This window comes from Vulpes lagopus, chromosome 21 (assembly GCF_018345385.1).
Source record: "Vulpes lagopus strain Blue_001 chromosome 21, ASM1834538v1, whole genome shotgun sequence".
In the NCBI taxonomy this organism is placed as follows: domain Eukaryota; kingdom Metazoa; phylum Chordata; class Mammalia; order Carnivora; family Canidae; genus Vulpes; species Vulpes lagopus.
Window position 1 is genome coordinate 37386647 of NC_054844.1, and position 22190 is coordinate 37408836.

The 22190-nt window shown below is 41.1% G+C and overlaps 1 protein-coding gene and 1 pseudogene across 3 annotated transcripts in view; both read right to left on the reverse strand.

Moving 5' to 3' along the window:
* SCAF11 (SR-related CTD associated factor 11) overlaps positions 1–9915 on the reverse strand; it is a 73615-nt gene extending 63700 nt beyond the window's left edge. For 2 of the 3 annotated variants that reach the window (XM_041735807.1, XM_041735808.1), the window contains exon 1: positions 9726–9915. The gene's annotated coding sequence lies outside the window, so the exon portion shown is untranslated. The remainder of the gene's footprint in view (positions 1–9725) is intronic. The other variant, XM_041735806.1, reaches the window with a different exon arrangement.
* Positions 9916–19170: 9255 nt separating this feature from the next.
* Positions 19171–19836, reverse strand: LOC121479776 (annotated as a pseudogene).
* Between the last annotated feature and the right edge of the window lie 2354 nt (positions 19837–22190).

Here is a 22190-nt window from a genome sequence, read left to right on the forward strand (position 1 = left end):
AAAGAAAATGAAGAGTCTCTGGGTCCTGTGGACAAAGTTCTATTTATGCCATCTGGGTTCCAGGAAAATAAGAGAGACTGGTACATTATAAAAAGTATTAAAGAAATAATCTTCAAAACCTTTAGTAATTTAAAAATTCACAAATTTCGGAAGATACGAAATAGGATTAACTCAAAATAAAGATAAACATGCCCAGACAAATCATTATCAAGCACAAAAAAAAGGAAAAAAAAAATCTTTAAAATAGACCGAGAAACATAAAGATGAAATCAATGATTCAAATTACTGCAAGCTTATCAGAAACAATGGGATTCAAGAAGGTAGGACATCTTCAGTACTAAAGAAGAACTGTTAAACCAGAATTCTGTATCTGGTAAAGAAACCTATCAGAAATTAAAGTGGAAAGAAGCGTTTTCAGTTCAGAAAAACAAAGAGAATTTATCACCAGCAAGGCTACCTTAAAAGATATGCTAAAGGAAGTTCTCCAAGCTAAGGAGAAATGATAGGAGAGAAACTCAAAATTTCTTTAACAAAGAAGAGAGTCAACAGCTATGTACAGACATGAGACTGTTAAGTTCTCTAAAAAATACATGATTGCTGTAAGCAAAAATTATATTATTGTCTGGTGGGGTTTTCATTCCATATGCATGTAATATACACAACTTTAACATAAAGGTCACTGGAAGAGTTGTTTGGTCACTTCAAGTGGTAAATATTAACTCTGAATAGATTGTTAATGTTTCAGTGTATTGTTAATGTTTCAGTGTATATATTATAATTCCTAGAGCAGCACTGTCCAACAGAAATATAATGTGAGCCACATATATAACTTTAAGTTTTGGGTAGCCATACTATGAAAGCTAAAATCAATTTAGTATATTTTATTAACCCAGTATGTCCAAATATTAACATTTCAACATTAACCAGTAAAAAACTTATTAAATGTGACTTTTATATTCTTTCTTGTGTGGCAATTGTCTTTGAAATCTGGTGTATATTTTACATTTACAGCATATCTCAAATCAAACTAGACACGTTTCCAGTTGTCAAGAGTAGCCCTAAAGCAACCACTAAAACATAATCCAAAGAGATATAGTCAAAAGGTCAATAGGTGAATTTAGAGAATATTAAATATATTCCCATAATCAAAAAAGGGGGCAGGAAATGGGAAACAAAACAGTGTATCATATCCATAATTACATATAAACAACCTAAACACACTAATTAACAGAGAGATCGTCAGATTGGATTTTACAAAAACACTGGATTACATAATGTCTACAAGAAACTCAACTCTTTTTTAAAAAAAGATTTTATTTATTTCTTCATGAGAGACATAGAAAAAAGAAAGGCAGAGACATAGGCAGAAGTAGGCTCCCTATGGGAGGCCTGATGCAGGACTTGATCCCAGGACCCCAGGATCACGCCCTGAGCCAAAGGTAGATGCTCAACCACTGAGCAGGTCCTGAAACTCAATTTTATTTTAGTATAATTGACAAGGTTAGTTTCAGGTGTACAACACAGTGATTCAACTTCTCTGTATGTTATGCTATGCTCATCACACAATGCTACTACAATATTAAGACGATATTCTCTTTGCTGTGTCTTTTATTGCTGTGATTTATTCATTATATAACTGGAAGCTTGTACCTCCCACTCCCCTTTACCCATTTTGCCCAGCCTCCCATCCTCTCCTTTCTGCCAGCAACCATCAGTTTGTTCTCTGTATTTGTAAGTCTAGTTCTGCTTTTTAAGAAACTCACTTTAAATATAAAGACACAGGGTAAAATGAAAGTTTGGAAAAAGATATGCCATGGAAATAGTAGTCCAAGAAAGTTGGGATGGCTATATTGATTTAAAATATATTTTAAACTTCTCTTAAGAATTTGACTAGATTTGTTTCTCCTTCATTTAATTTTATTAATTTTATCTACTTCTGTAGCAGCTTTGAAACAATAAAGCTATTTCCAGTTTCATGCATCTCCCTCATATTACTCATGTTGATAGGTCTAAGTTAACTGGACATACACAATTCCTAAAGAAATACAGCCTTAATGCATTAAAGCTGTCCTATCTAAAGGCTCTTCCATGATAAGGTTTTCAGGTGAAAGATAGCTTACAAAATTTTTACATTATTAATATTTATTCCCCATTAGAGCAATAATTTGAAGAAACAATTTTCTTGACAGGTCATCCAGGCATACAAAATAGTGTTAACAAGTATATGTACCTTAACAGATAATTTATCATTTGTAAGCTGTTTCACTGATCCCAGAGAATTTTCAAAGCAATGCTGCTGTGGCTGCTCTCTTTAATATTTATATTTCTGTTTTCATTTACGTTAAGCTGCTGAACTACTACTTTGGCCAGGGTATTGAGACTGGCTTAGAATACAAAAATAGATTAAGATACTATAATACAAAAACAGACTAAGATACTATAACCTTTTCTGCTGCAAAAAAGAGTTGGAGTACTAGCATACAAAAGATGAACAAGATAGCATACGCTAAGTGCCAAATGTGAGCTACAGGCATTTTTCAGGACTAATTTAGTCAGAAAGAATTCATTTAGAACAGCAATAGGAGATAAAGGTACAGACTTAATTACAGGCCAGAATGTAAAGGGACTTAAAGTTTAAGTCCAAGGTAGGACTTAAATTGTGTTTTGTAAAAAGTAGGAAATCACTAAGGAAAAGTCCACCTCTATCCCATTTATCTACTTTGACATGTTTAAACTGGAGGTTTTGAAAATAATGCAGCAGCAGAAAGTGGAGAAAGAGAGGAAGAGATAGAAAACTCGTCAGGAAAAAATGAAGAACACTGGGAGCAATAAAGAAGGCCTGATTAGGACTAAGCCCCTCAAGGGCAAAGGCCATGTTTCATCCCCAGACCTCTGAGACACACAGCTATCAACAAACCTATAGCAGAAGATTATGGGTAGGGGACATGCCTGTTTTATATTAGGCAATAAACTCTGACATGCTTTTGTACATTTAATCCTCAAGATACCATACACACTATTTTAAAAATTAAAATACCACCAACATTGCACAACTAATACTGCATTAAAAAGGTTTAAAAATTGCTAGAGTTAACTTAAAGTTGTAAAACGAGATTGGAGTTAAGCTGCTATTACCACTAGATTTAGGTAAATGTTACTTAAAATAGATGAGGACACTGATTAAGTCACTAATACAAGATGAGAATCAGTATATGGGACAACTAGAATGCAAAGCTAGGTCTGACTGACCCCAAAGAACTAATTTTTACCTTACTGTCAAAATTATATTAAAAAGACTCTCCTGAAAGTACATCTGAGAACTCTCTGGCAAAAGGGAAAATAAGGAAGAAGATTAGTATTATCACTAACAGATGTGAGAGTCTCAAGAGGACTTAAATTTTAAAGGTGAGGACAAAAAAAAAATAAAAAAAATAAAAAAAAATAAAGGTGAGGACATATTTGATCATAATTTTCACAAGTTTTGGTGTGATAATCTTTTATAAAAACAAATGAGCACAATCTTTAAGAAAAATATGTCTGCATGTTGGTAGTCTGCCTGGAGATGTTGGAGCCCAAGTTACTGAGCAAGGTGTCCATGTGAAGATTGTTGAGGGAGCCCAGAGGTACTGGAACTCAAGAAGAATGGTGAGATCCTCAATATGAGGTATGGTGAGGGGCCTAGAGTGAGGAATGCATCTTGGCACAAGGCAGCAGAGCCTTGAGAAGAATGAAAATATTACCCAACTCTGGGGAAGAAGCAATAGTGACAAGAGAATTTGGCTACACCTTGGTGACTGATCATAAGTAAACACACTAAGGATACTGGAAGTCAGGCTTCCCCTTAGAAGAAAGCTATAAATCTGGAAAGGGAGAAAATGAAAACAAACACCGGAACTGGACAAATTGGTAATAGCTCATGGTTTTTTATATATATACAGAAATAAATCTTGGCTTTCTAAACATCTTTCTCCACTAAAAGAAATCACTCCTTGGAGAAATAGATGATTCTAGGGTTACAACAGGGAAAGTACGCACAAGGTAACCCTGGAACATTTTCTTGTGTCAAACAGTAAGGAAGTGCTCAAAGCAAATCAAAAGAACAAAGAAAGCATTTGAAGGGGCTTTCACTGGTCAAAGCTGGGACAATTTGATAATAAATAGCAAATCTGATGAAGAATGGGCTATTTATAAAGTCTGAAAATACGTCCCACAAAATACTTATTGATTACTAAGAGGAAACAAAAAAAAAAAAAAAAAACTTGGGTGAAGAAGCTTGGGAAACTTCATCTTAATCAAATGATCAAAGTGTACATCATCAGTAATGGCACAAAAAGAAATTGTATGCCATCCAATAGGATGCAATGAGAACACAGCATCATTGCTGAGACACTCCTGCACAATTTGAACCCAGCCATAAGGAAATACTAGGCAAATCTAAATTGAGAGACATTTAACAACACAACTAACCTGTAATCCTTTGATGTGTCAAGGTCATGAAATTTAAGGAAAAACGAGAGACTGTTCTAGGTTGAAGGAGTGTAAAAAGACATTACAATTAAATGCAACGCAGGACTCTAGACTGGATCCTCTTCTTAAATGAAATTACTACGCAAACTGGCAAAATCTAAATGAGGTCTGAGAGTTAAACTGTAATAATATAGTGATGTTAATTTCCTGATTTTGATATATTTATATAAAAGAAAGTCCTTATCATGGGTTTGGGGCTATGAGAAGGCATCGTAACTTACTTCCAAATGGTTCAGGGTTTGAAAAAAACTTCGTACTTGTACTGGGGCCTTAGCGGGATGGTGTCTGAAACTTACTCTCAAATGGCTACGGGGAAAAAAGTCCTTTGTATTCTACTTGAACTTTTCTGAAAGTTTGAAATTGTTTTTAAAAAAGAAGTTAATTTACAATGTTCATTTATAGCACCTAAAACTAGCATATAAGTAAAACAGTACTCTTCCCAAATAAATGTTTCCACCTCTTCTGATTATGACTCTGCTTTATTATTTATGAGATTCTTAATGACTTTTGATCTATATCTGCACCATAACGACTACTCAGTTTCTTGGTCGCACTGGCCATATTTCAAATGCTCAACAGCCACATTAGCTACTACTGTACTGGCAGTATAGACACACATTTCGATCATCACAGAAAAGTCTACTACTAGATAGCGCTGACCTAGAGTTTGAGAGGCCAACCCACAGACACAATGAATAACTAAAGACTAAAGGCCCAAGAGTCAAATGGACTTGAGCCTATATTCTTAACAAGTGCTCTGACACTTAGCAAGTCATTTAACTTCTCTAGAGCCTCAGACTCCTTTCCATAAAAAGGATTAACATACCCAACATAGCAAGGCTACTGAAAAGGTCAAATGAAAATTTATGTAAAATGTCTAAAACAGAGAGGGTGGCACACAGAAAATATCCAACAAACATTAGGTCTCTTCCGTGATGTAGACAGCTAATTTCTTAATGTTTGATCTCAGTTGTTGTTTTTTTTAATCTACTTCAGCAATTACAGGAGTATCAATTGGAAAATAAGAAACTTACTATCTTGCTTATTCAAAGGCCAATGAGCTCCTTGTTAAATTCAGTGAAAAGTCTTTTAGCTCTTGGGGCACCTGGGTGGCTGAGTCCTGCTTAAGTGCTTAAGCATCCCCACTCTTGATTTCGTATCAGGTCATGATCTCAGGGAGGTGAGATCAAGCCCACCGTCATGCTCCACACTGGGCATGGCACCTGCTTACGATTCTATCTCCCTCTGCACCTCCCCTCTTTCTCTCTCGTCTCTAAAAAAAGAAAAAAAAGCAAAATCTTAAAACTCTTACATTACTCAACACTGGAATCTACTGATTACTCTTCCTTGAAATACTCTCTTCCTTTAGTTTTTGTAATATCACACTCACCTTGTACTTCTCTGATTTTCACAGTAGTTTTGGGGAACTTCCATTCACCCAAGCAAACTTTTTTTTTTTTTTTAATGTTATAGGCCACTGTGATTCCATTCTAGTTATAGTCCCTCCCTTAGGCAATTCCACCTATAGTTTCAACTACCTACGTAAGTGACACCAATTTTCTATTCCAAGCACAATTCTTCTGAAATTTAGAACCATATTATCTAATTGCCTACAGAAATTTCCATCTGAAAGTTCCAGAGGTACTTTAAATGCAAGATGTCAGAATCAAAAGAACCTTGAACCCTATGTGGTATTACCATCAATCCAGCTGTTTCCTTAAGTTGATGATTCAAATTTCTGTCCTTCACTTTCCATTCATCAACAGAGGCCCGGTGATCTCTTGTTTTGTCCCCAAATACTGGCACAATGTCTAATACGTAGTAGGTGCTTAGTAAATATTTAATAGATTTTTTTTTTAATTTTTTTTTTATTTATTTATGATAGTCATACAGAGAGAAAGAGAGAGAGGCAGAGACACAGGCAGAGGGAGAAGCAGGCTCCATGCACCGGGAGCCTGATGTGGGATTCGATCCCGGGTCTCCAGGATCGCGCCCTGGGCCAAAGGCAGGCGCCAAACCACTGCGCCACCCAGGGATCCCTATTTAATAGATTTTAAACAGAAAGACAATTATACCACTCTACCCTTAGCTAAGTATTATTTCCATCTATATCCTGATAAATCAGTTTCAAGTTCACATTCTATATATGCTTCTTTAAAAATGTCCCCTGAACTGAATATAAAGCATAGACCCAAGTAACTATGCAAAAGAGTGAGACTTGGGTAATGTTTCAAACCATAATTACTATCTTTAAAGTTTTAATGTTTCCAGGTGAAAGGAGATTAATCAAATATTTACTAAGCACCTACTACGTATTAGGCATTGTGCCAGCATTTGGGGACAAAACAATGGCCCAAACTGACAAACCCTGTTCTCACAGAACTTTCATTAAAGTGAAGAAGAAATACAATAAACTTAAGATAGTAAAGTATACAGTATGTTAGAAAGTGATAAATGCTATGTAGAAAATGTGGCTTAAAAAGTGGTAGGAAATGCGGGAGGAACGTCTGGTTTTGACAGAGCAGTCAGAGAAAACTTACGTAGGAGAGTAAAAGTCGGTTGGACAAAGAATGAGGTAATCAAGTCGAGAGAAAAAGAAAAGACTCAAAACACTCACAGCCTGGTAAACCATGGACTTGGATTTCACTATGAGAAGGGAAGCCAGTTAAGAAAAGTAACATGATTTGACAAATTTCATCAGGATCACTCTGGCAGTTGAGCGTTAAAGACCATATAGGTAAGCAAAGGTCATAGTGAGACTTTTTAGGAAACTATTTTGCAAGTAAGAGAGGATGGTACTGTTTTCACATTTTACAGTAGAACCATATCTGCCTAAGTACTAGAATTAACAAATCTACGACTTTTAAAGAAAGACAACAATGACAATACAAAGATGAGTCTTGGTAATAATACCAAGAGAATACTAGATATTTTAACTCTGAGCCCTACTCAGTGCTACTACCAGTTAGTATAATACAGATGCAAGATAAGGTGCAAACCTGCTAATTTATTCTTTCAGACAGAGAGTAAAACTAAGAATTTAGGTTTGAAGCTTCTTTATTTCACTGGGCAAGGTAAGTCAAGATCCAACGCACATCACTTAAAGGTAAGGGTAGATGATGATGGTAGAGCTTGCAAAAGGGAAGTTAAAACGAAAATCATTCTAAGGCTGAGATTTTATTCCCTCTATCTCTGCCACTCTCTTTAGTTAGGCTTTATAATTATCTCATTGGTGTATCTAAAAAGTTCAGTGTTAAGTCGGTGAGTAGTAGTGTACTCTCCTACTATTAAAACATGCTACTAATGGTGAATCAACATCAGCCAACTGCACGGTTTCCTCCTAGAACAGCACAGCTTTTCAGGAAAATTGCCTAAACACAGGCTAGTGCCCAAAAAATAATGGGGAAGCTGGGTGACCCCTGAAGAGTTTCAGTCTTAACTCATGGATCCCACTGCCATTACCTAAAGACGTGACAAAGTTTTCTCCATTACACGTTTCACGCAGGCAATATATTTACCAACAATTTCCTCTTTGCCTCTACAGTTTTATTCCCCCTTGACATATCGAAAAATGTTTTTACAGCGTGAGTACACTGGAAGTAAGCAAACATCCTAATCTTATCCGACCAAAATCTTAAAATGTACTCAAAATCCTTTTTTTTAAAAAACATACTCAAACTCTCAGGCAGAAAGGTCACCATCTGAACGTAAACTGATTAATATACTTGCACCAAAAAAAAAAAAAAAAATTATAATGAAGAAGTGCAGCTACAATTGAGAATAATTTTAAAAACTCCTATGGCAAAAACTAACCACATAAAAAGTAAATTCAGATTATCTTCCAGAGAAGAGTATAAAACAAACTCAAAGCCAATGTCAAGTCTTTACCTGCTCAATCAATCAAAGCAACAAAAATTAAAATCCCACAAACTTCTTTACTGCAGCTTTTAACCAACGGCCAAAAAAAACCAAAAACAAAAACAAAAAAAAAAGGGGGGGGGGAAGGTTTAAGACAACTGCCAAAGAAACAGGAAAAGAGAAAGCGGCGGTCTAGAGATTTGAGCCTTATCAAAATTTTAAAACAATTAATTACCAATAAAAACAAACAACAACACAAAAACCACCAGTTACTGAAGACTGTTTCGCTTCCCATATTCTGAGGGAAGGAACCATATGCTTGAATTAAGTTTCTAGAATGAAAACTGCCATCTCCTCCTTCATTAGGCTTTTCCCGATTTTCCAGTGGGGGATAAAAAAAAAAAAAAAAAAAAAAAACCCACAATGGGAAAACCTAAGGCCAGCGTCCACCGGCCGAACCTTAAGGACCTGCTGAGCAGTTTCCCCCCAACCCCGTGGCTCACGGAGGGCGTGCGGAGACGCGGCTGCTAACCCGGCCCGGGACTAAGACCGCGCGGTGTGGACGCTACGAAAATCCTCCACAGAAACACGCTGAGGGGGGGCGGGGGGGGGGAGGCGAACTCTCACGATTTCAACACTCCCATCTGCATTTTAACCCGACTACTTCCACCGGGCGTTTACTTCCAAAGCAGGTTTTCCAAAATACGTGAGGGGGGTGGGGTGGGGGAGGGGCCGGACGGCCCGCGATCCCCCAAAGAAACGGGATCCCTGTAGGTGCGGGCGAGGAAGGGAGGGCGACGCATCCGGAGAAGTTCAGATCCGGCCCTTTTGTTGTCAGCCCAGGAAACGGGCTGAAAAGTCGAGGGGGTGGGGGCGGGGGCGGGGGCGGGGGGAGAAGAGTTTGAAATTCGGGGCGGGGGGGAGGGGAGGGGAGGGGAGCGCGGCCGCCTCGCCCGCCGCCTCGGCCCCGTCCGCGCGGAGGTCACGGCGCCGTAAAGTTTGGCTTCACGAGCGGGCCGGGACGCGGCTGACAAAAGCGAAGTCTCCGAAGTCTCCCAAGTCGGGGGGCGGGCGTCGCGGGGCCGCGGGCAGCCTCCGCGGGCTCGGGCGGCGGGCGCGGGCCAGGCCCCGGCCCCGGGGTGCGGACGGCGCGGCGGCCGGAGCGGGGCCTCCCGGCGGGGCGGCGACGACCCCGAGGCCCCCCCGCCTCCACAGGCGGCTCCAACTTTCCTCCCGGCGCGCGACGCCGCCTGGGCCGCGCGCAATCCGCAAACTTCGCGCGCCCGCCCGCCCGCCCGCCCGCCGGAGCCCACCCGCCCCCGGGGCCGGCCCGCGCTTACCTCAGGCCGAGGTGGAGGCGCTCGCTCCGGCGGTCCCCGTCACGACGCCAAGTTCCCCAACATGGACTCCGCGGCCCGCTCGGAGTTGTCGCCGGGGGCGCCGGGTCGGGAGGTGGCGAGAGCGGCCCCGGGCTGCGCTGCTCCGCGCGACTTGCGCCACCGCTGCTCCCCCTCCCCCCGCCTTGTCTGGCCTCCTCCCTCCCCTCCCCGCGCGTGCCCTCCCCCTCCTCCCCCCTCCCCTCCGCTCAGCCGCGCCGCCACATGTCGGCGCGCTACGGTGACGACGGCGGCCGCGGCGGCTGCGGCGGCGGCGGCGGCGGCGGCGGCGGCGGCGGCCCAACCCGCCGCGCTCCCTGCCTCGCTTGCTGGGCCCCCGCGCGCGGCGCTGCAACGCTCCACCGGACCACTGGGGGGCGCCGGCAAACCACCCTTAGCGTCTTAGGAACGTGGCGGGCGGAGTGACGTCACGCGGCCTGTGAGCGGGAGGGAGGAGGGCGGCGAGCGGCGCGGGCTTCTGGGAAACGTCTCGCGCGCGCTGTCATCCTCCCTCCGCCGCCCCCCTCCCCCCTCCCCCCTGCGGACTGTGCGCAGGCGCCGTGTGGGAGGCGCTGCTCCCGCGGCGGACAATGCGGGCGGCCCCTGGGGGCCTGGACGCGAGGCGGTTTGCGTGGCGTTTGCCGCCCTGTCGTTATGGTAACCGGGGAGCGGGGAGCGTCCTTCGGCTGCTGGGAAGTGGGGCGAGTCCTGCTCACCTGAGACACGCCCTCCGGGGAGGTCGGCGTGCGGGTGACTTGGACGCCCCCTCCCCCTCCCCTCCCCTCCCCCGGCCTCCTCCTTCGCTCCCGGCGGGCGTTTAAAAAGTGCGGGTGGGACAGGGGCCCCCCGAGCCTACGCGCAACCCCGTGTCTTAATTCCAACAACAAAGAAACTTGCTGATGATTAACTTGGAGGCGGGCCGTGCGCTCTGGGCCCGGCGGGGCGACAGGTCGGCCGCCGCGACGGGAACAGGTGCGCCTCGTGGATCCCCCGCCGGGGCCTGGGAGCCGCGGCCTCACCCTCGCACCGGCGCCTTTTTTCAAGGCCCCGGACTCTTCGGCCTCGCGGTTGCCCCTCCGGGCGGCGTCTGCGCGCGCCTGAGCGCCCTCCCCGCGCCCGCGGGTCCCGCGCGGCAGCCCCGCGGGGCGGAGCCCAGGTGCCGGGCGGGCCAGCTGCGCCGCGCGTCCCTAACGGCGCTCGCCCGGCGCGGAGCCGCTGTCCTCGGACCCCGCTCGCTCGGTGCCCGGCTCTGCGGCGCCGCGCCCCCGGCAGGCGCCCTCACCCTGCGCATCCCCTGCCCGTCCCCTGCGCATCGCGTCCCCTGCGGACGTCTCGCTGCCCGCCTCGCCACCCCACTGTGGGCTCGGGGACAGCGTCTCACGCTGATAACAACCGCTCCTGGCACAGGGCCTGTCACCCCATGAAAACTCGACAAGTGGTTGCTGGAGGAGTGTGTGAACGGCCGCCTTGTCCCTATCGCAGAGTCTCCGGGGGGTTCACGTTGTGCAGTTTTTTGATACGAGGTGTGGGGCTTTCGATGGGCTTTGCTGTGTTTGGAAAATTTGAAGGAATCGCCATCTAGAGGAGTTAACTTTTTTCCCCCTCCCCTCCCCCCCACTGGAAGAACAAAGTTTTTATGAAACGTCTTTCCCTGTCACTCTCCGAGGGAAGAATGCCCTAAAATTACAAGGTCAACGAGGACAGTGATGAGCCCTCAACAGAATGAGTGTAGCTTTGTCGTGTATACGAGCACATTCGCCCAGAGGACAGGACCTCCAGGAGTGTAGCTTCAGGTGGAGGCTAACGGGGCGACGTTCTTCTGTAGGTATTTTATATAAAAATCTATTTGTTAAAAAAGTAGTCCTTAAAATTTAATTAAAGGTCAAATGATAATATCTGCCAATAGAAAGCCATAATTTAGGGATCCCTGGGTGGTCCAGCGGTTTAGCGCCGCCTTCAGCCCAGGGCGTGATGCTGGAGACCCGGGATCGAGTCCCGCATCGGGCTCCCTGCATGGAGCCTGCTTCTCTCTCTGCCTGTGTCTCTCATGAATAAGTAAATAAAATCCTTTAAAAAAAAAAAAAAAGAAAGAAAACTATAATTCTAAAAAAGACCACAACAAACCATTTCCACAAAACTAAACAATGAGAATACTTCTCCCCCCCCCCCCCCCGCCCGGGGCCATTTCTCCCTTGTTTTATCGTTTTATTTTATTTTGTTTTCATCATGATAAATGTACTTTTTAATCCCTACCACCTCCCCTTTGGTAACAATTAGTTGTCTGTAGTTAAAGAGTCTGGTTTGTCTTTTTTTTTTTCCCCTTTGCTTACTTAAATGCCACATATGAGTGAGATTGTATGTTATTTCTCTTTTTCTATTTCATTTAGTTTTATACTCTCTAGCTCTATTCATGTTGCAAATGGCAAAATTTCATTATTTTCTATGGGCTGGATAATATTCCATTGTATATATGGACCACATTCTCTTTATCCATTCGTCTGTTGATGGACGCTTAGGTTGCTTCCATAGTTTGACTATTGTAAATAATGTTGTAATAAACATAGGGGTGCATGTGTCCCTTTGAATTATTGTTTTTGTATTTTGGGGGTGAATACCCAATAGTGTGCTTACTGGATCATAGGGTGGTTCTATTTTCAATTTTTGGAGGAACCTCCATACTGAAGAATATGAATTTTTAAATATTTTCTCTGGCGGATAATTAATTTTCCACTGTTTTTAGAGTTGGACTCCTAGGTATTATGTGAGAATGTTTTAAGAGAAAAAAAGGCTCTTCACGCTAATGCACTAGTGGTTTCTACTTTCATGTGCAAATAGAAAAGAGGGTGGTGATCTGTAATAGGTCATCTCTTGCCTCCCCGGGGAAAACACTGTATTTCTTTACCTGCAGCATCCTCCTAGTTATGTTTGCATGTGAGGATTTGTTACTCTCTCTGTGGTTTCAATGTTTTTTATTTACAGGGTAATAAAGAGATACAGTTTTAAATAAGTGATGAACTATAAAATGCAGGAGTAAAGATTGATATATAGCAATCATCACTGTCAACATTTAGATTTGATTATAATCATAAATAACACAAATGTTACGCATCATAAAACAACCTTCAACTGAATGCCCAATTGGCTTATTGTACGTTACTAGGCACTTAAAATATCAAACATGTCACACAGCAGCAGAAACACATACTGGCATCTTTAAAAAAAAAAAAAAAAAGGAAGGGTAATAGTCTATTGGTTTTAAGAGAGCTTTACCAAAAATAACTGGTATTATTAATTTAACTGCTATAAGTTGAATACAAAATAAAATTGAAATTAAGAGGTGGAATCACCATGTAAAGACTCTAAAGTTGGAAACAACTCTAATATCGACTTGCACATGATACCCTTGCAGTTTTGAACAAATTGCCTAATTTTTCTGGTCCTCAGTTTTCATATCCATTATAGTGGAAAATTTTATTTTAATGAACTCTGGCATTTTTATAACAGGAGTGTGTGAATTCCAAGGGTGTACAGTTTAAGACTCATAAGGAAAATATGACCAAATATATAGTGTCTTTTTAAGGAATGAAAAATACATGCTATAGGGAAAAGTTAGTTTTGCAGAAATTTAAAAAAAAAACACGATTTATCTCTATTTTCACAACTGTGAAGAATTTTAATCAAGGTGATACTGATTTTTACCCAATCATTTTCTGTGTGGAATTAAATTTACTACAGCACCAATCAGTTGGGTGTCTACTATCTGGGAGGTGGTGTCAGGTGGTTATAGATGAATGAACAGTGTCTCAGAGACAAGTTAGTAAGTACAGAGAAGTACAAAAACAAGCTAAAGCAGAATGTGTCATCAAAGGAATAAAAACAAACTGCTGGTTGGGAAAGAGGTTGTCAAATGAGGGAGAGAATACAAAAAGGACCAAGGGCAATTTCATCAAAGAGCAAATCTGAACAAAATATAGCCAGATATTATTATTCCATATAAAAACTCTAGTTTCTCTCAGGTTGGTCTCCCATCCCCCACAGCACCTCTTACCATTTTTTACCACTTCCCTCAAGTTTCAACCTCACAATCACTCCTGCAGAGCCATTCAACCCTGAACCCAGCAAAAGATCTCACCATAGTCTTTTACTTACCGTCTTTCCCCTATACCTGCCAAGTCTGTCTGTAACTGCCTGCCCACACTTGTTTTCCTTTACCACAGAGGAAGCCCTCGCTTTTCTCTTGCTTAATCCTTAGCTTTCTACTTGCTCTGTAGATCTGTTTTTTACAGACTTTGGGATTTATAGACCATCAGCATTTCCAACAGTTTAGGAACTGACATAGGGCTGCTAACTTTTTAATCTTGACAACAGTATATATATATATTTTTAAAATCCTCCCATCTCCTATCACTCTGAATTCCTTTTTTAAAAATGCACTTTCAACCCTAAAGTTTTATGAACTGTGTTGTTTATTTGCATTTCCCTGTGGAACAGTGAAGCCATCCCAGGACTGGTACTTTGGGGACTGCTCTGAAATGAATCCTCTCCATCCCCTCAGGGCCCATGCTATGGGTTATTCTATCTTCAATATTTTCAATCTCTGCTTTACTGAAGATTAATTTATCTTCTCTCCAAATCTAAAAATAGTTTATATCTAAAACTACTTCCTCATTTCACTTTCTACTCACTTGTTTAAAAGGCAGCAAACATTTTAACAATTCAAACAACACAGAAGTATAACAAAGTATATTTCAGAAGCAAATAAAGAAAGTTTTCCTTTCCCTATCTCAATCCTAGATAAAAATCAAGGTTAAAAGGTCAATGTCTCTCTCCATGCTTTTTCCAATGGTAATAGAAACACATTAATAGAAATTTTGATTTTTGCAAATAATGAATTACATCGTATGTATTTTTCTGCAACTTTTTCTTCCTGAAGTTTATCATGGATCTCTTATCTAGCTTGTTCTTTTAACTAGCTGTACAATATACTATTAATGTGCCATAATTTTTAAGCCATTTCTTTATTAATAGATCATTTAGATTTGTCCAGATTTTGTGCCATTATAAACATTGCTAGAATGAGTATCCTTATACATGTAGCTTCTTTAAATTGTGTGGGTTTTTTTCTATAGACTCAAATCCTTAGAGTGAGATTGTTGAAACAAAAGATATGTATACATTTTGAATAGATACTGCCTGTAGAAGATCTATATGGATTTTGTTTGTCTTGTTTGTTTTGACACCCAACATCCATCCCCTCTTCTAGTGACAGCACCTCATTTTCTTTAGATCATTTAGTCCTCCTCTATTAATTACTCTGTGCAGTTACAATGGTATTGACTCCTCCTTTGGCTTCTACATTTGGTCGATAAGAGCATAATATCACATAGGTATAATATTCTGTAGTTCAGGGATGAGCACATGAATCAATTTCAGGACAATAAGAGATCAAGGACTTTTCTTCTTTGCTAGACTTGTTGCTGTAAGGATGTAAGCTCTCTTCATGAAGACAGACTGAAGAAGAAGATAGAACTAAGACTTGGAAAGAAATTAGATTCTAATAACATTTAAATAGATTCCATCTAGCTATGTCTAGATTTTCAGTTATGTGACTCTATAACTTTTGGCTCAGAGGGGTTGTAAATTGGATTTTCTTTTTTATTTTTTTTTTAAGATTTATTTATTTAGAGAGACACAGAGAGAGAGAGAGAGAGAGGCAGAGACACAGGCAGAGCGAGAAGCCGACTCCATGCAGGCAGCCCAGCAAGGGACTCCATCCTGGGTCTCCAGGATCACACCCTGGACTGAAGGCGGCGCTAAACCTCTGAGCCCCCCGGGCTGCCCTGTAAATTGGATTTTCTGTTACTTTTGACCAAAGATGTCTTGAGTGAGACACCACCAGATTACCTGTAGAATTATTGCAGTTCACATTCCAGTCAAAAGGTAGAAGAATGTCTATTCTCTGATCAGGACTGAAGCACAAATCCTAACATTTTTGTTCGTACAATGTGCATTAAATGCTCTCTCACTATTATTTTAATTAGTGTTTCCCTGACGACTAATAGGGCTGAACTTGTTTTCATATATTTTTGGGCTGTACATGGTCTTTTTTATGTTTTTATATTAAGTTGTTTGTCTTCATATTTTTCTGATCTTTTTTATATTAGGCCTTATTAACTCCTGGTGTTCCATATATGTAGATACTATTTTTTTCATAATCCTCTTTTGACTTTCCTCATGATGCCTTTTGTCATAAGAAGGTTTTAATTTTTGTATCGTCGAACCTGTCCATTCACTCTTAAACCCACAACAATTAGGTTATGTAATCACCACTCCATTGAAACTGCTCTTGGAAAAAATCACCAGTGACCTCATACTTACCAAGTATGACGAACTCTTTATAGTCCTTAGCAAGCAGTTGTGTCTCCTTTTGACTACCTACTGTGTACCAAACTCTGTGCTGGGCACTGGTGGTATAAATGAGATATTGTTCTTGCCCTTAAAGAGTTTACAGTTTATTGCAACGGTCAATCAAATGAACATATTTCAGTATGTAATTGATGATGTTGAGTTTGTGTTATGGGCTGAATCATGCCCCCCCAAAAAGTTCATGTGTTTAGTACACCTCAGGACATAATTGTATTTGAAGACAAGGTTTTTAAAGAGCTGATTAAGTTAAAATAAGTTCTTTAGGGTAGGCCTGCATCATTCAGCTACTGTATCAAACCCAATGTGACTGATATCCTTACAACAAAAGGAGATTAGGACATAGACATGTGTGCACACAGAGGGGAAACCATGCAAAGGCAGGAGAAGATGGTCATCTACAAGCCAAGAAAAAAGCCTCAGAAGAAACAACCCTACCAACCTCTTAAACTCAGACTGGTAGCCTCCAGAACTGTGAGAAAATAGATTTCTCTTGTTTAAGCACCCAGTCTGTGGTACTTTGTTATGGCAGCACTAGCAAATGAATATAGTTTGTCTCCACAACATCTCTTTCATACTTCCCCCTTGTGTAGCATCCCTGTGATTTTGGAAGGCAAAGATATAAACAAACCAACAATTCCAGCACTCAAGATAATCCCATACCTCTTGTCACAGTGAGTGGATTAGGAAACCCAGACTTTGACCAATTTGTCTGTGAACCTTGAATTGCTAGTGACTCTGAGAAAGATTTTTCCTTATTCTTTAAATAAAGCTGCTAAAAGCCTGCTCTCTTTCCATTTGGATGGTGAAGGTTGAGTATATAAACCCTGGAATTACTGCAGTTACTGTCATTGTGAACAAAGCTGGCTTTAGAATAATGCTGATTCTAAAGCAGAGCAGAGAAATGGAGCAAAACCGGGGCCTTGACATCATTCAGCTACTGAATCAAATCAATCCTGATACCTGCCCAGTTATGTGAGCCAATAAATCCCCTTTGTCATTTAAGCAACTTTTATTTTTTTTAAAAAAAACTTACAATACAAAAGGTCTTAGTTATGAGGTACACAGGGAAGGGAATCCATCACAGATCGAGTTCCCCAGGAAATACTCTTTGACATGAAAATTCAGGTGCAGAAATTTCACTGGCCTTCCTCTTGGGATCCACCTCTGGAATGAGTGAAAGAAGTAAGATTGGACACAGGAAGAAGTTAAACTATGATGCAGTCCAGCAAAGGTGTCAGCCTTGTCTACAGACAGCTTTGAAGACTTTATGCTACCTCAGTGATCAATCATTTTGGCTGAACCCAGAGAAGTAAGGAGGTCCTCCTTGAGCCAAAGGTAAGTTCTAGAGTATGATCAGTTGAAAGCTATCAGCCTCCAGTAATTCTAGCAGCTGGTATAGAATGACTTTGGTCCTGGATGGGGTGATCTCTGCAGTACACCACAATATTTATGACCATCCACCCCTTTACATATAATAAGTTCTAGAAGCAGCTCTTCCAAAGTTCTGTTGGGTCTCTTTTCCTGGAAAAATTCACTAGAAAAGGGCTGGTGGGATTAACTACAGTCCTTGAAGCTGCTTTGGGGGCCCAAATTGAAGCTGGTTATCTCCTTTCTCTGCCACCCGTTCTAGATTCCCCTCGCCCGCTGTTTATTTAGTGCTTTTTTATTTATTTATTTTTAAACTATTTATTTATTTATTCATGAGAGACACACAGAGAGAGACAGAAACATAGGTAGAGGGATAAGCAGCCTCCATGCAGGGAGCCCGATGTGGGACTCGATCCCAGACCCTGGGATCACGTCCTGAGCCAAAGGCAGACGCTCAACAGCTGAGCCATCCAGGTGTCCCTATTTAGTGCTTTTTTAGTGCAGTGACCTAGACCGTCTTCTCTGAAGTAACTTAGCCCTTCATCACCAGGTCCTTCTCAAGTTGTGGCTGTTGCACTTGCCCATGTACCATCTAAATTGGTCAAGTGGAAACTAAGACACCCAAATGGATTACTTGATTATCAAACATACTCTTTCCTGTCTGCATTGTATAAGCTGTGGAGATTAGGGTCAATTATTCTTTACTGCTGGTTTCTTGGAATGAAGATTCTAAAGTGACCTAGCAGTAGCTGGGGGTTTAACGGGACTCTTTCTGAAGCCAACATTCCTAACCTCTGGGAGAAAAAGGTTAAAAATTCCCCACGTGGATCACTGATAACCAATGTAGAGAAATAATCCTACTTCCACCCTTCAGCTATTGGACCCCCATATATTCTCCCTATTGGGGACCCTGTACCATATAATGAATATCAATTTAGAGTTTACCTTGAGTCCTAAAGGATGATGTCCCTTCTCAGAAGGTATCCTTTGCAAGATAGCACCTCAGCTGAATCTTCAACAAGTAAGACAAGTAGTTGGTCTAGGTGGCATAGTTTATGAAAAGATCAGTGGATCCTATGGTCATATGTTCACTACTATATTAACTACCTGGTCATTGGACCAAACACTTTAAATCCTCAATGGTACTGGTTAAGACCATTCAGGCAAGAGGTCTAACTTGGAATATATTTTTGTATTCCAGTCAAGATACATACTACTTCCAGGATGGAATGAATCCAAGGTAGACAACTTGCCACCAAGTAGCTGGCAAAAGACTGGGTGATGTTATCTGGACAAGTTACTATTTCTTGTAGTTGTTTAGTGCTCTTCTGTGATGAAAGCTCTCTGTTGGGCATTAATGTGTGAAGCAAAGATCTTCACATTTCATATCTACTTTTACAGATTGAACCACATGCCTTTTTCCCAGACCTCTTTATCTCCTTTCTCCCTCCAGACTCTGACCAAGCAGAGAAGCTTTTTGCCAATGCCCGTAACTTTCCACTCAAACTACCCGATGCACAAGTCAAATCTCTACCCAGTTGGAGATATTTCCCTCACTTTCAGGGCCACTCATAAGTGGCTGCCTGTGGCACTTGGACATTGGGACTGTCACGTCCTAGATACCAATGGAAGATGGAAAGGCCAGGCCAAGCATGAGAAATAGTCTTTTGGGGACCCAAACAAGGAGTCCATGGGTCTTGAAGACTTCTTTGTATTTGTTAAATGTCTGCTCCACATTTTTGGCCTGTTTCTGCTACCTCATGAGCTACTATTTCTTCCTATAATGGAACTTGACCTTCTTTCTCTTCTCCTCTAGCATAGCTATCATGGCCTATACTTCCAGGGAATCTTGCAAACCAGGTGCCCCAGGTATGCAAACTTCTGAGTAAGCTTCAGATATACAACCTTGAGGGCAATAAAAACCACCATCTGCTTTTTCTTCTTATGGGGAAGGGGTCACAGGAGCAGGAGTGGGATCCCATCAAATACCACGAGGCTGTCCAAGGTGGCTAGGCCTTACCTGGTCTTGAGCAGCAAAATGCCTTGTACCATCCTACCAAAAGATGTAGCCAGTGGCCCAGAAGTAACAAGGGACTGGAAGTGGTAGGGCCCACAGGATGAGTTGGTGTTCATGCATTTGTGGAAGAAGACCAGGTACCACAATTTGTTTCTGTAGAAATTGCCAGAAATGTGGATGCCCTCACAGTGCATGACCACCAACTTCCTGGTGGGCAGTACTACTTAGCTGTGATGCTCACCTGACAACACCAGAGATGGCCATGGCTATCCATGTACTGTGACTAGCCCCAACACCGTCTTTGGCATCTGACTGGAAAAGGCCAGAAATTATTCAAAAGATATTTAAGATTCCATTGCACATGATATGACCTCACTCCAGAACCCATGGGATCTGTGTTGTGATGGTCCCACTGGCACTTGCCGTAAACTATTAAATTTATTTATAGACAAAGAAGTTTGAATATATAGGGAGAAAGCAAAAATCTTTATGAATCTCATCATTAGAGATAATTCTTGTCATCAGCATCCTAGTAAGCATCTCTTTAGACCTTTTTCCGTATATTTGCATAAACAAAACTATCAATGTGATTGCTGTTTTACAACCTGCTTTTTGATTCAATAATATGTCAGTGGATCTAGAAATACATCATTTCTTTGTTTGGATATATCATAAATTATCTAACCAGCTTGCTGTAGATAATGAGTTCTTACCTGGATGGTACTGCCCTCTAGAGTATGTTTTGTGTTTAGAGTATTTACATTTTTAAATACGAATTTTGTTACAAATTGCTTTCCTTTTATTTCTCTTTAATATTACAATTAGGTATATTTTGTTTTAGGTATCTATGACTTCCATTTCAGGACTATAAAGGAAGTCTTAACAAAATATTTATTATAAAAAGGGGACTGAGTCAGCTAGGATGGATTGAGAAGCATTACTTATAGATGGACATAGAATACTTCCAATTTTCAATATTACAAAGCAGGCTCTAATGAACATATATATATATCTATATATCTATATATCTATATATATATATATATACACACACACACACATTCATCCTTTGGAGTAGGTTTGCTACATTAAAGAGATTGCTCTTCCTACAAAAGCTAGATAAAACTTTCTCAAAACTCAGATTTTATGCTCTAGGATAAACCTAGAATCTTCCCCATGATTCTGAAAGTTGCAGTAATTTATTTTATTCCTAGTCACTTCTGATTTTAATTTCTGATTTACCTAATTTCTCTTTCTCTTCTGTGTTTTTGTTTGTTTTGTTTTGTTTTTAGCAACAGCTATTTTGAGATCTACTTTACACACCATACAATTCGCCCATTTAATGTATACAGTGCAATGGTTTTTGATGTATTCAGAGTTGGGCAAGCATCCTTGCAATCAATGTTTGTTTCTTTTTTATTTTTAAACATTTTATTTATTTATTCATGAGAGACACACACACGCAGAGAGAGAGAGAGAGAGAGAGAGAGGCAGAGACACAGGCAGAGGGAGAAGCAGGCTCCCTGTGGGGAGCTCAGTGTGGGACACAGTCCACAGACCCCCGGAACACAACCTGAGCCAAAGGCAGTTGCTCAATCACTGAGCCACCCAGGTGCTACTCGATGTTTGTTTCTTTTAAAGATTTTATTTACTTTAGAAAGTGTGTCGGCAGGGGTGGGGCAGGAGGGGCAGAGGGAGAAGGTGAGGGAGACAGAATAATACCAAGCCAACTCTGCGCTGAGTACAGAGCCTGACATGGGGCTCAATCCCAGGACCCTGAGATCATGGCCTGAGCTGAAATCAAGAGTTGGTCACTCAACCAATTGAGCTACCTAGATGCCCCTTTCAAAAATCAATGTTTTAAGAGCATTGTTTTCATCACCCTCTTCCCCTAAATCCTATACCCACTAGCATTCACTCCTCATCTCCCTAGCTGCAACCCTTTGGCCCGATGCAAACCCTAATCTACTTTATGTCTATGGACTTGCCTATTCTGGATAGTTTATATAAATGGGATCATAAAAGATGTGGGCTTTTGTGACTGGCTTTCACTTAGCATAATGTTTTTCAAGGTTCATTCATGTTCTAGCATGTAACCGCATTTCTTTTTTTATTCTTGTTTAATATATTTTGTTGAATAATATTCTGTCTTATGGATATACCACATTTTATTTATCTGTTCATCAGTTGATGGGCATTTCAGTTGTATCCACTTTTTGGCTATTATGAATGATACTGTTATGAATATTCATGTACAAGTTTTTGTGTGAACATATGTTTTTATTTCTCTTGGGTGTATACTTATCAGTGGAATTGCTAGGTCCATATGGTAACTCTGTTTAACTATTTGAAGAACTGCCAAATTCTTTACCAAAGAAGCTGCACTATTTTATATTCCCATCAGTAATGTATGAGGATTCCAAATTCTCTACACACCCTACAACACTTGTAACTTTCTGTGTTTTTATTACAACCATTCTATTGAGTGTGAATTTGTATTTCATTGTGATTTTAATTTGCCTTTCCCTCATAGCTAATGATGCTGAACATCTTTTCATGTGTTAATTTGTCTGTATATATTTGGAGAAATGGCCATTCAAATCATTTACCTTTTTTTT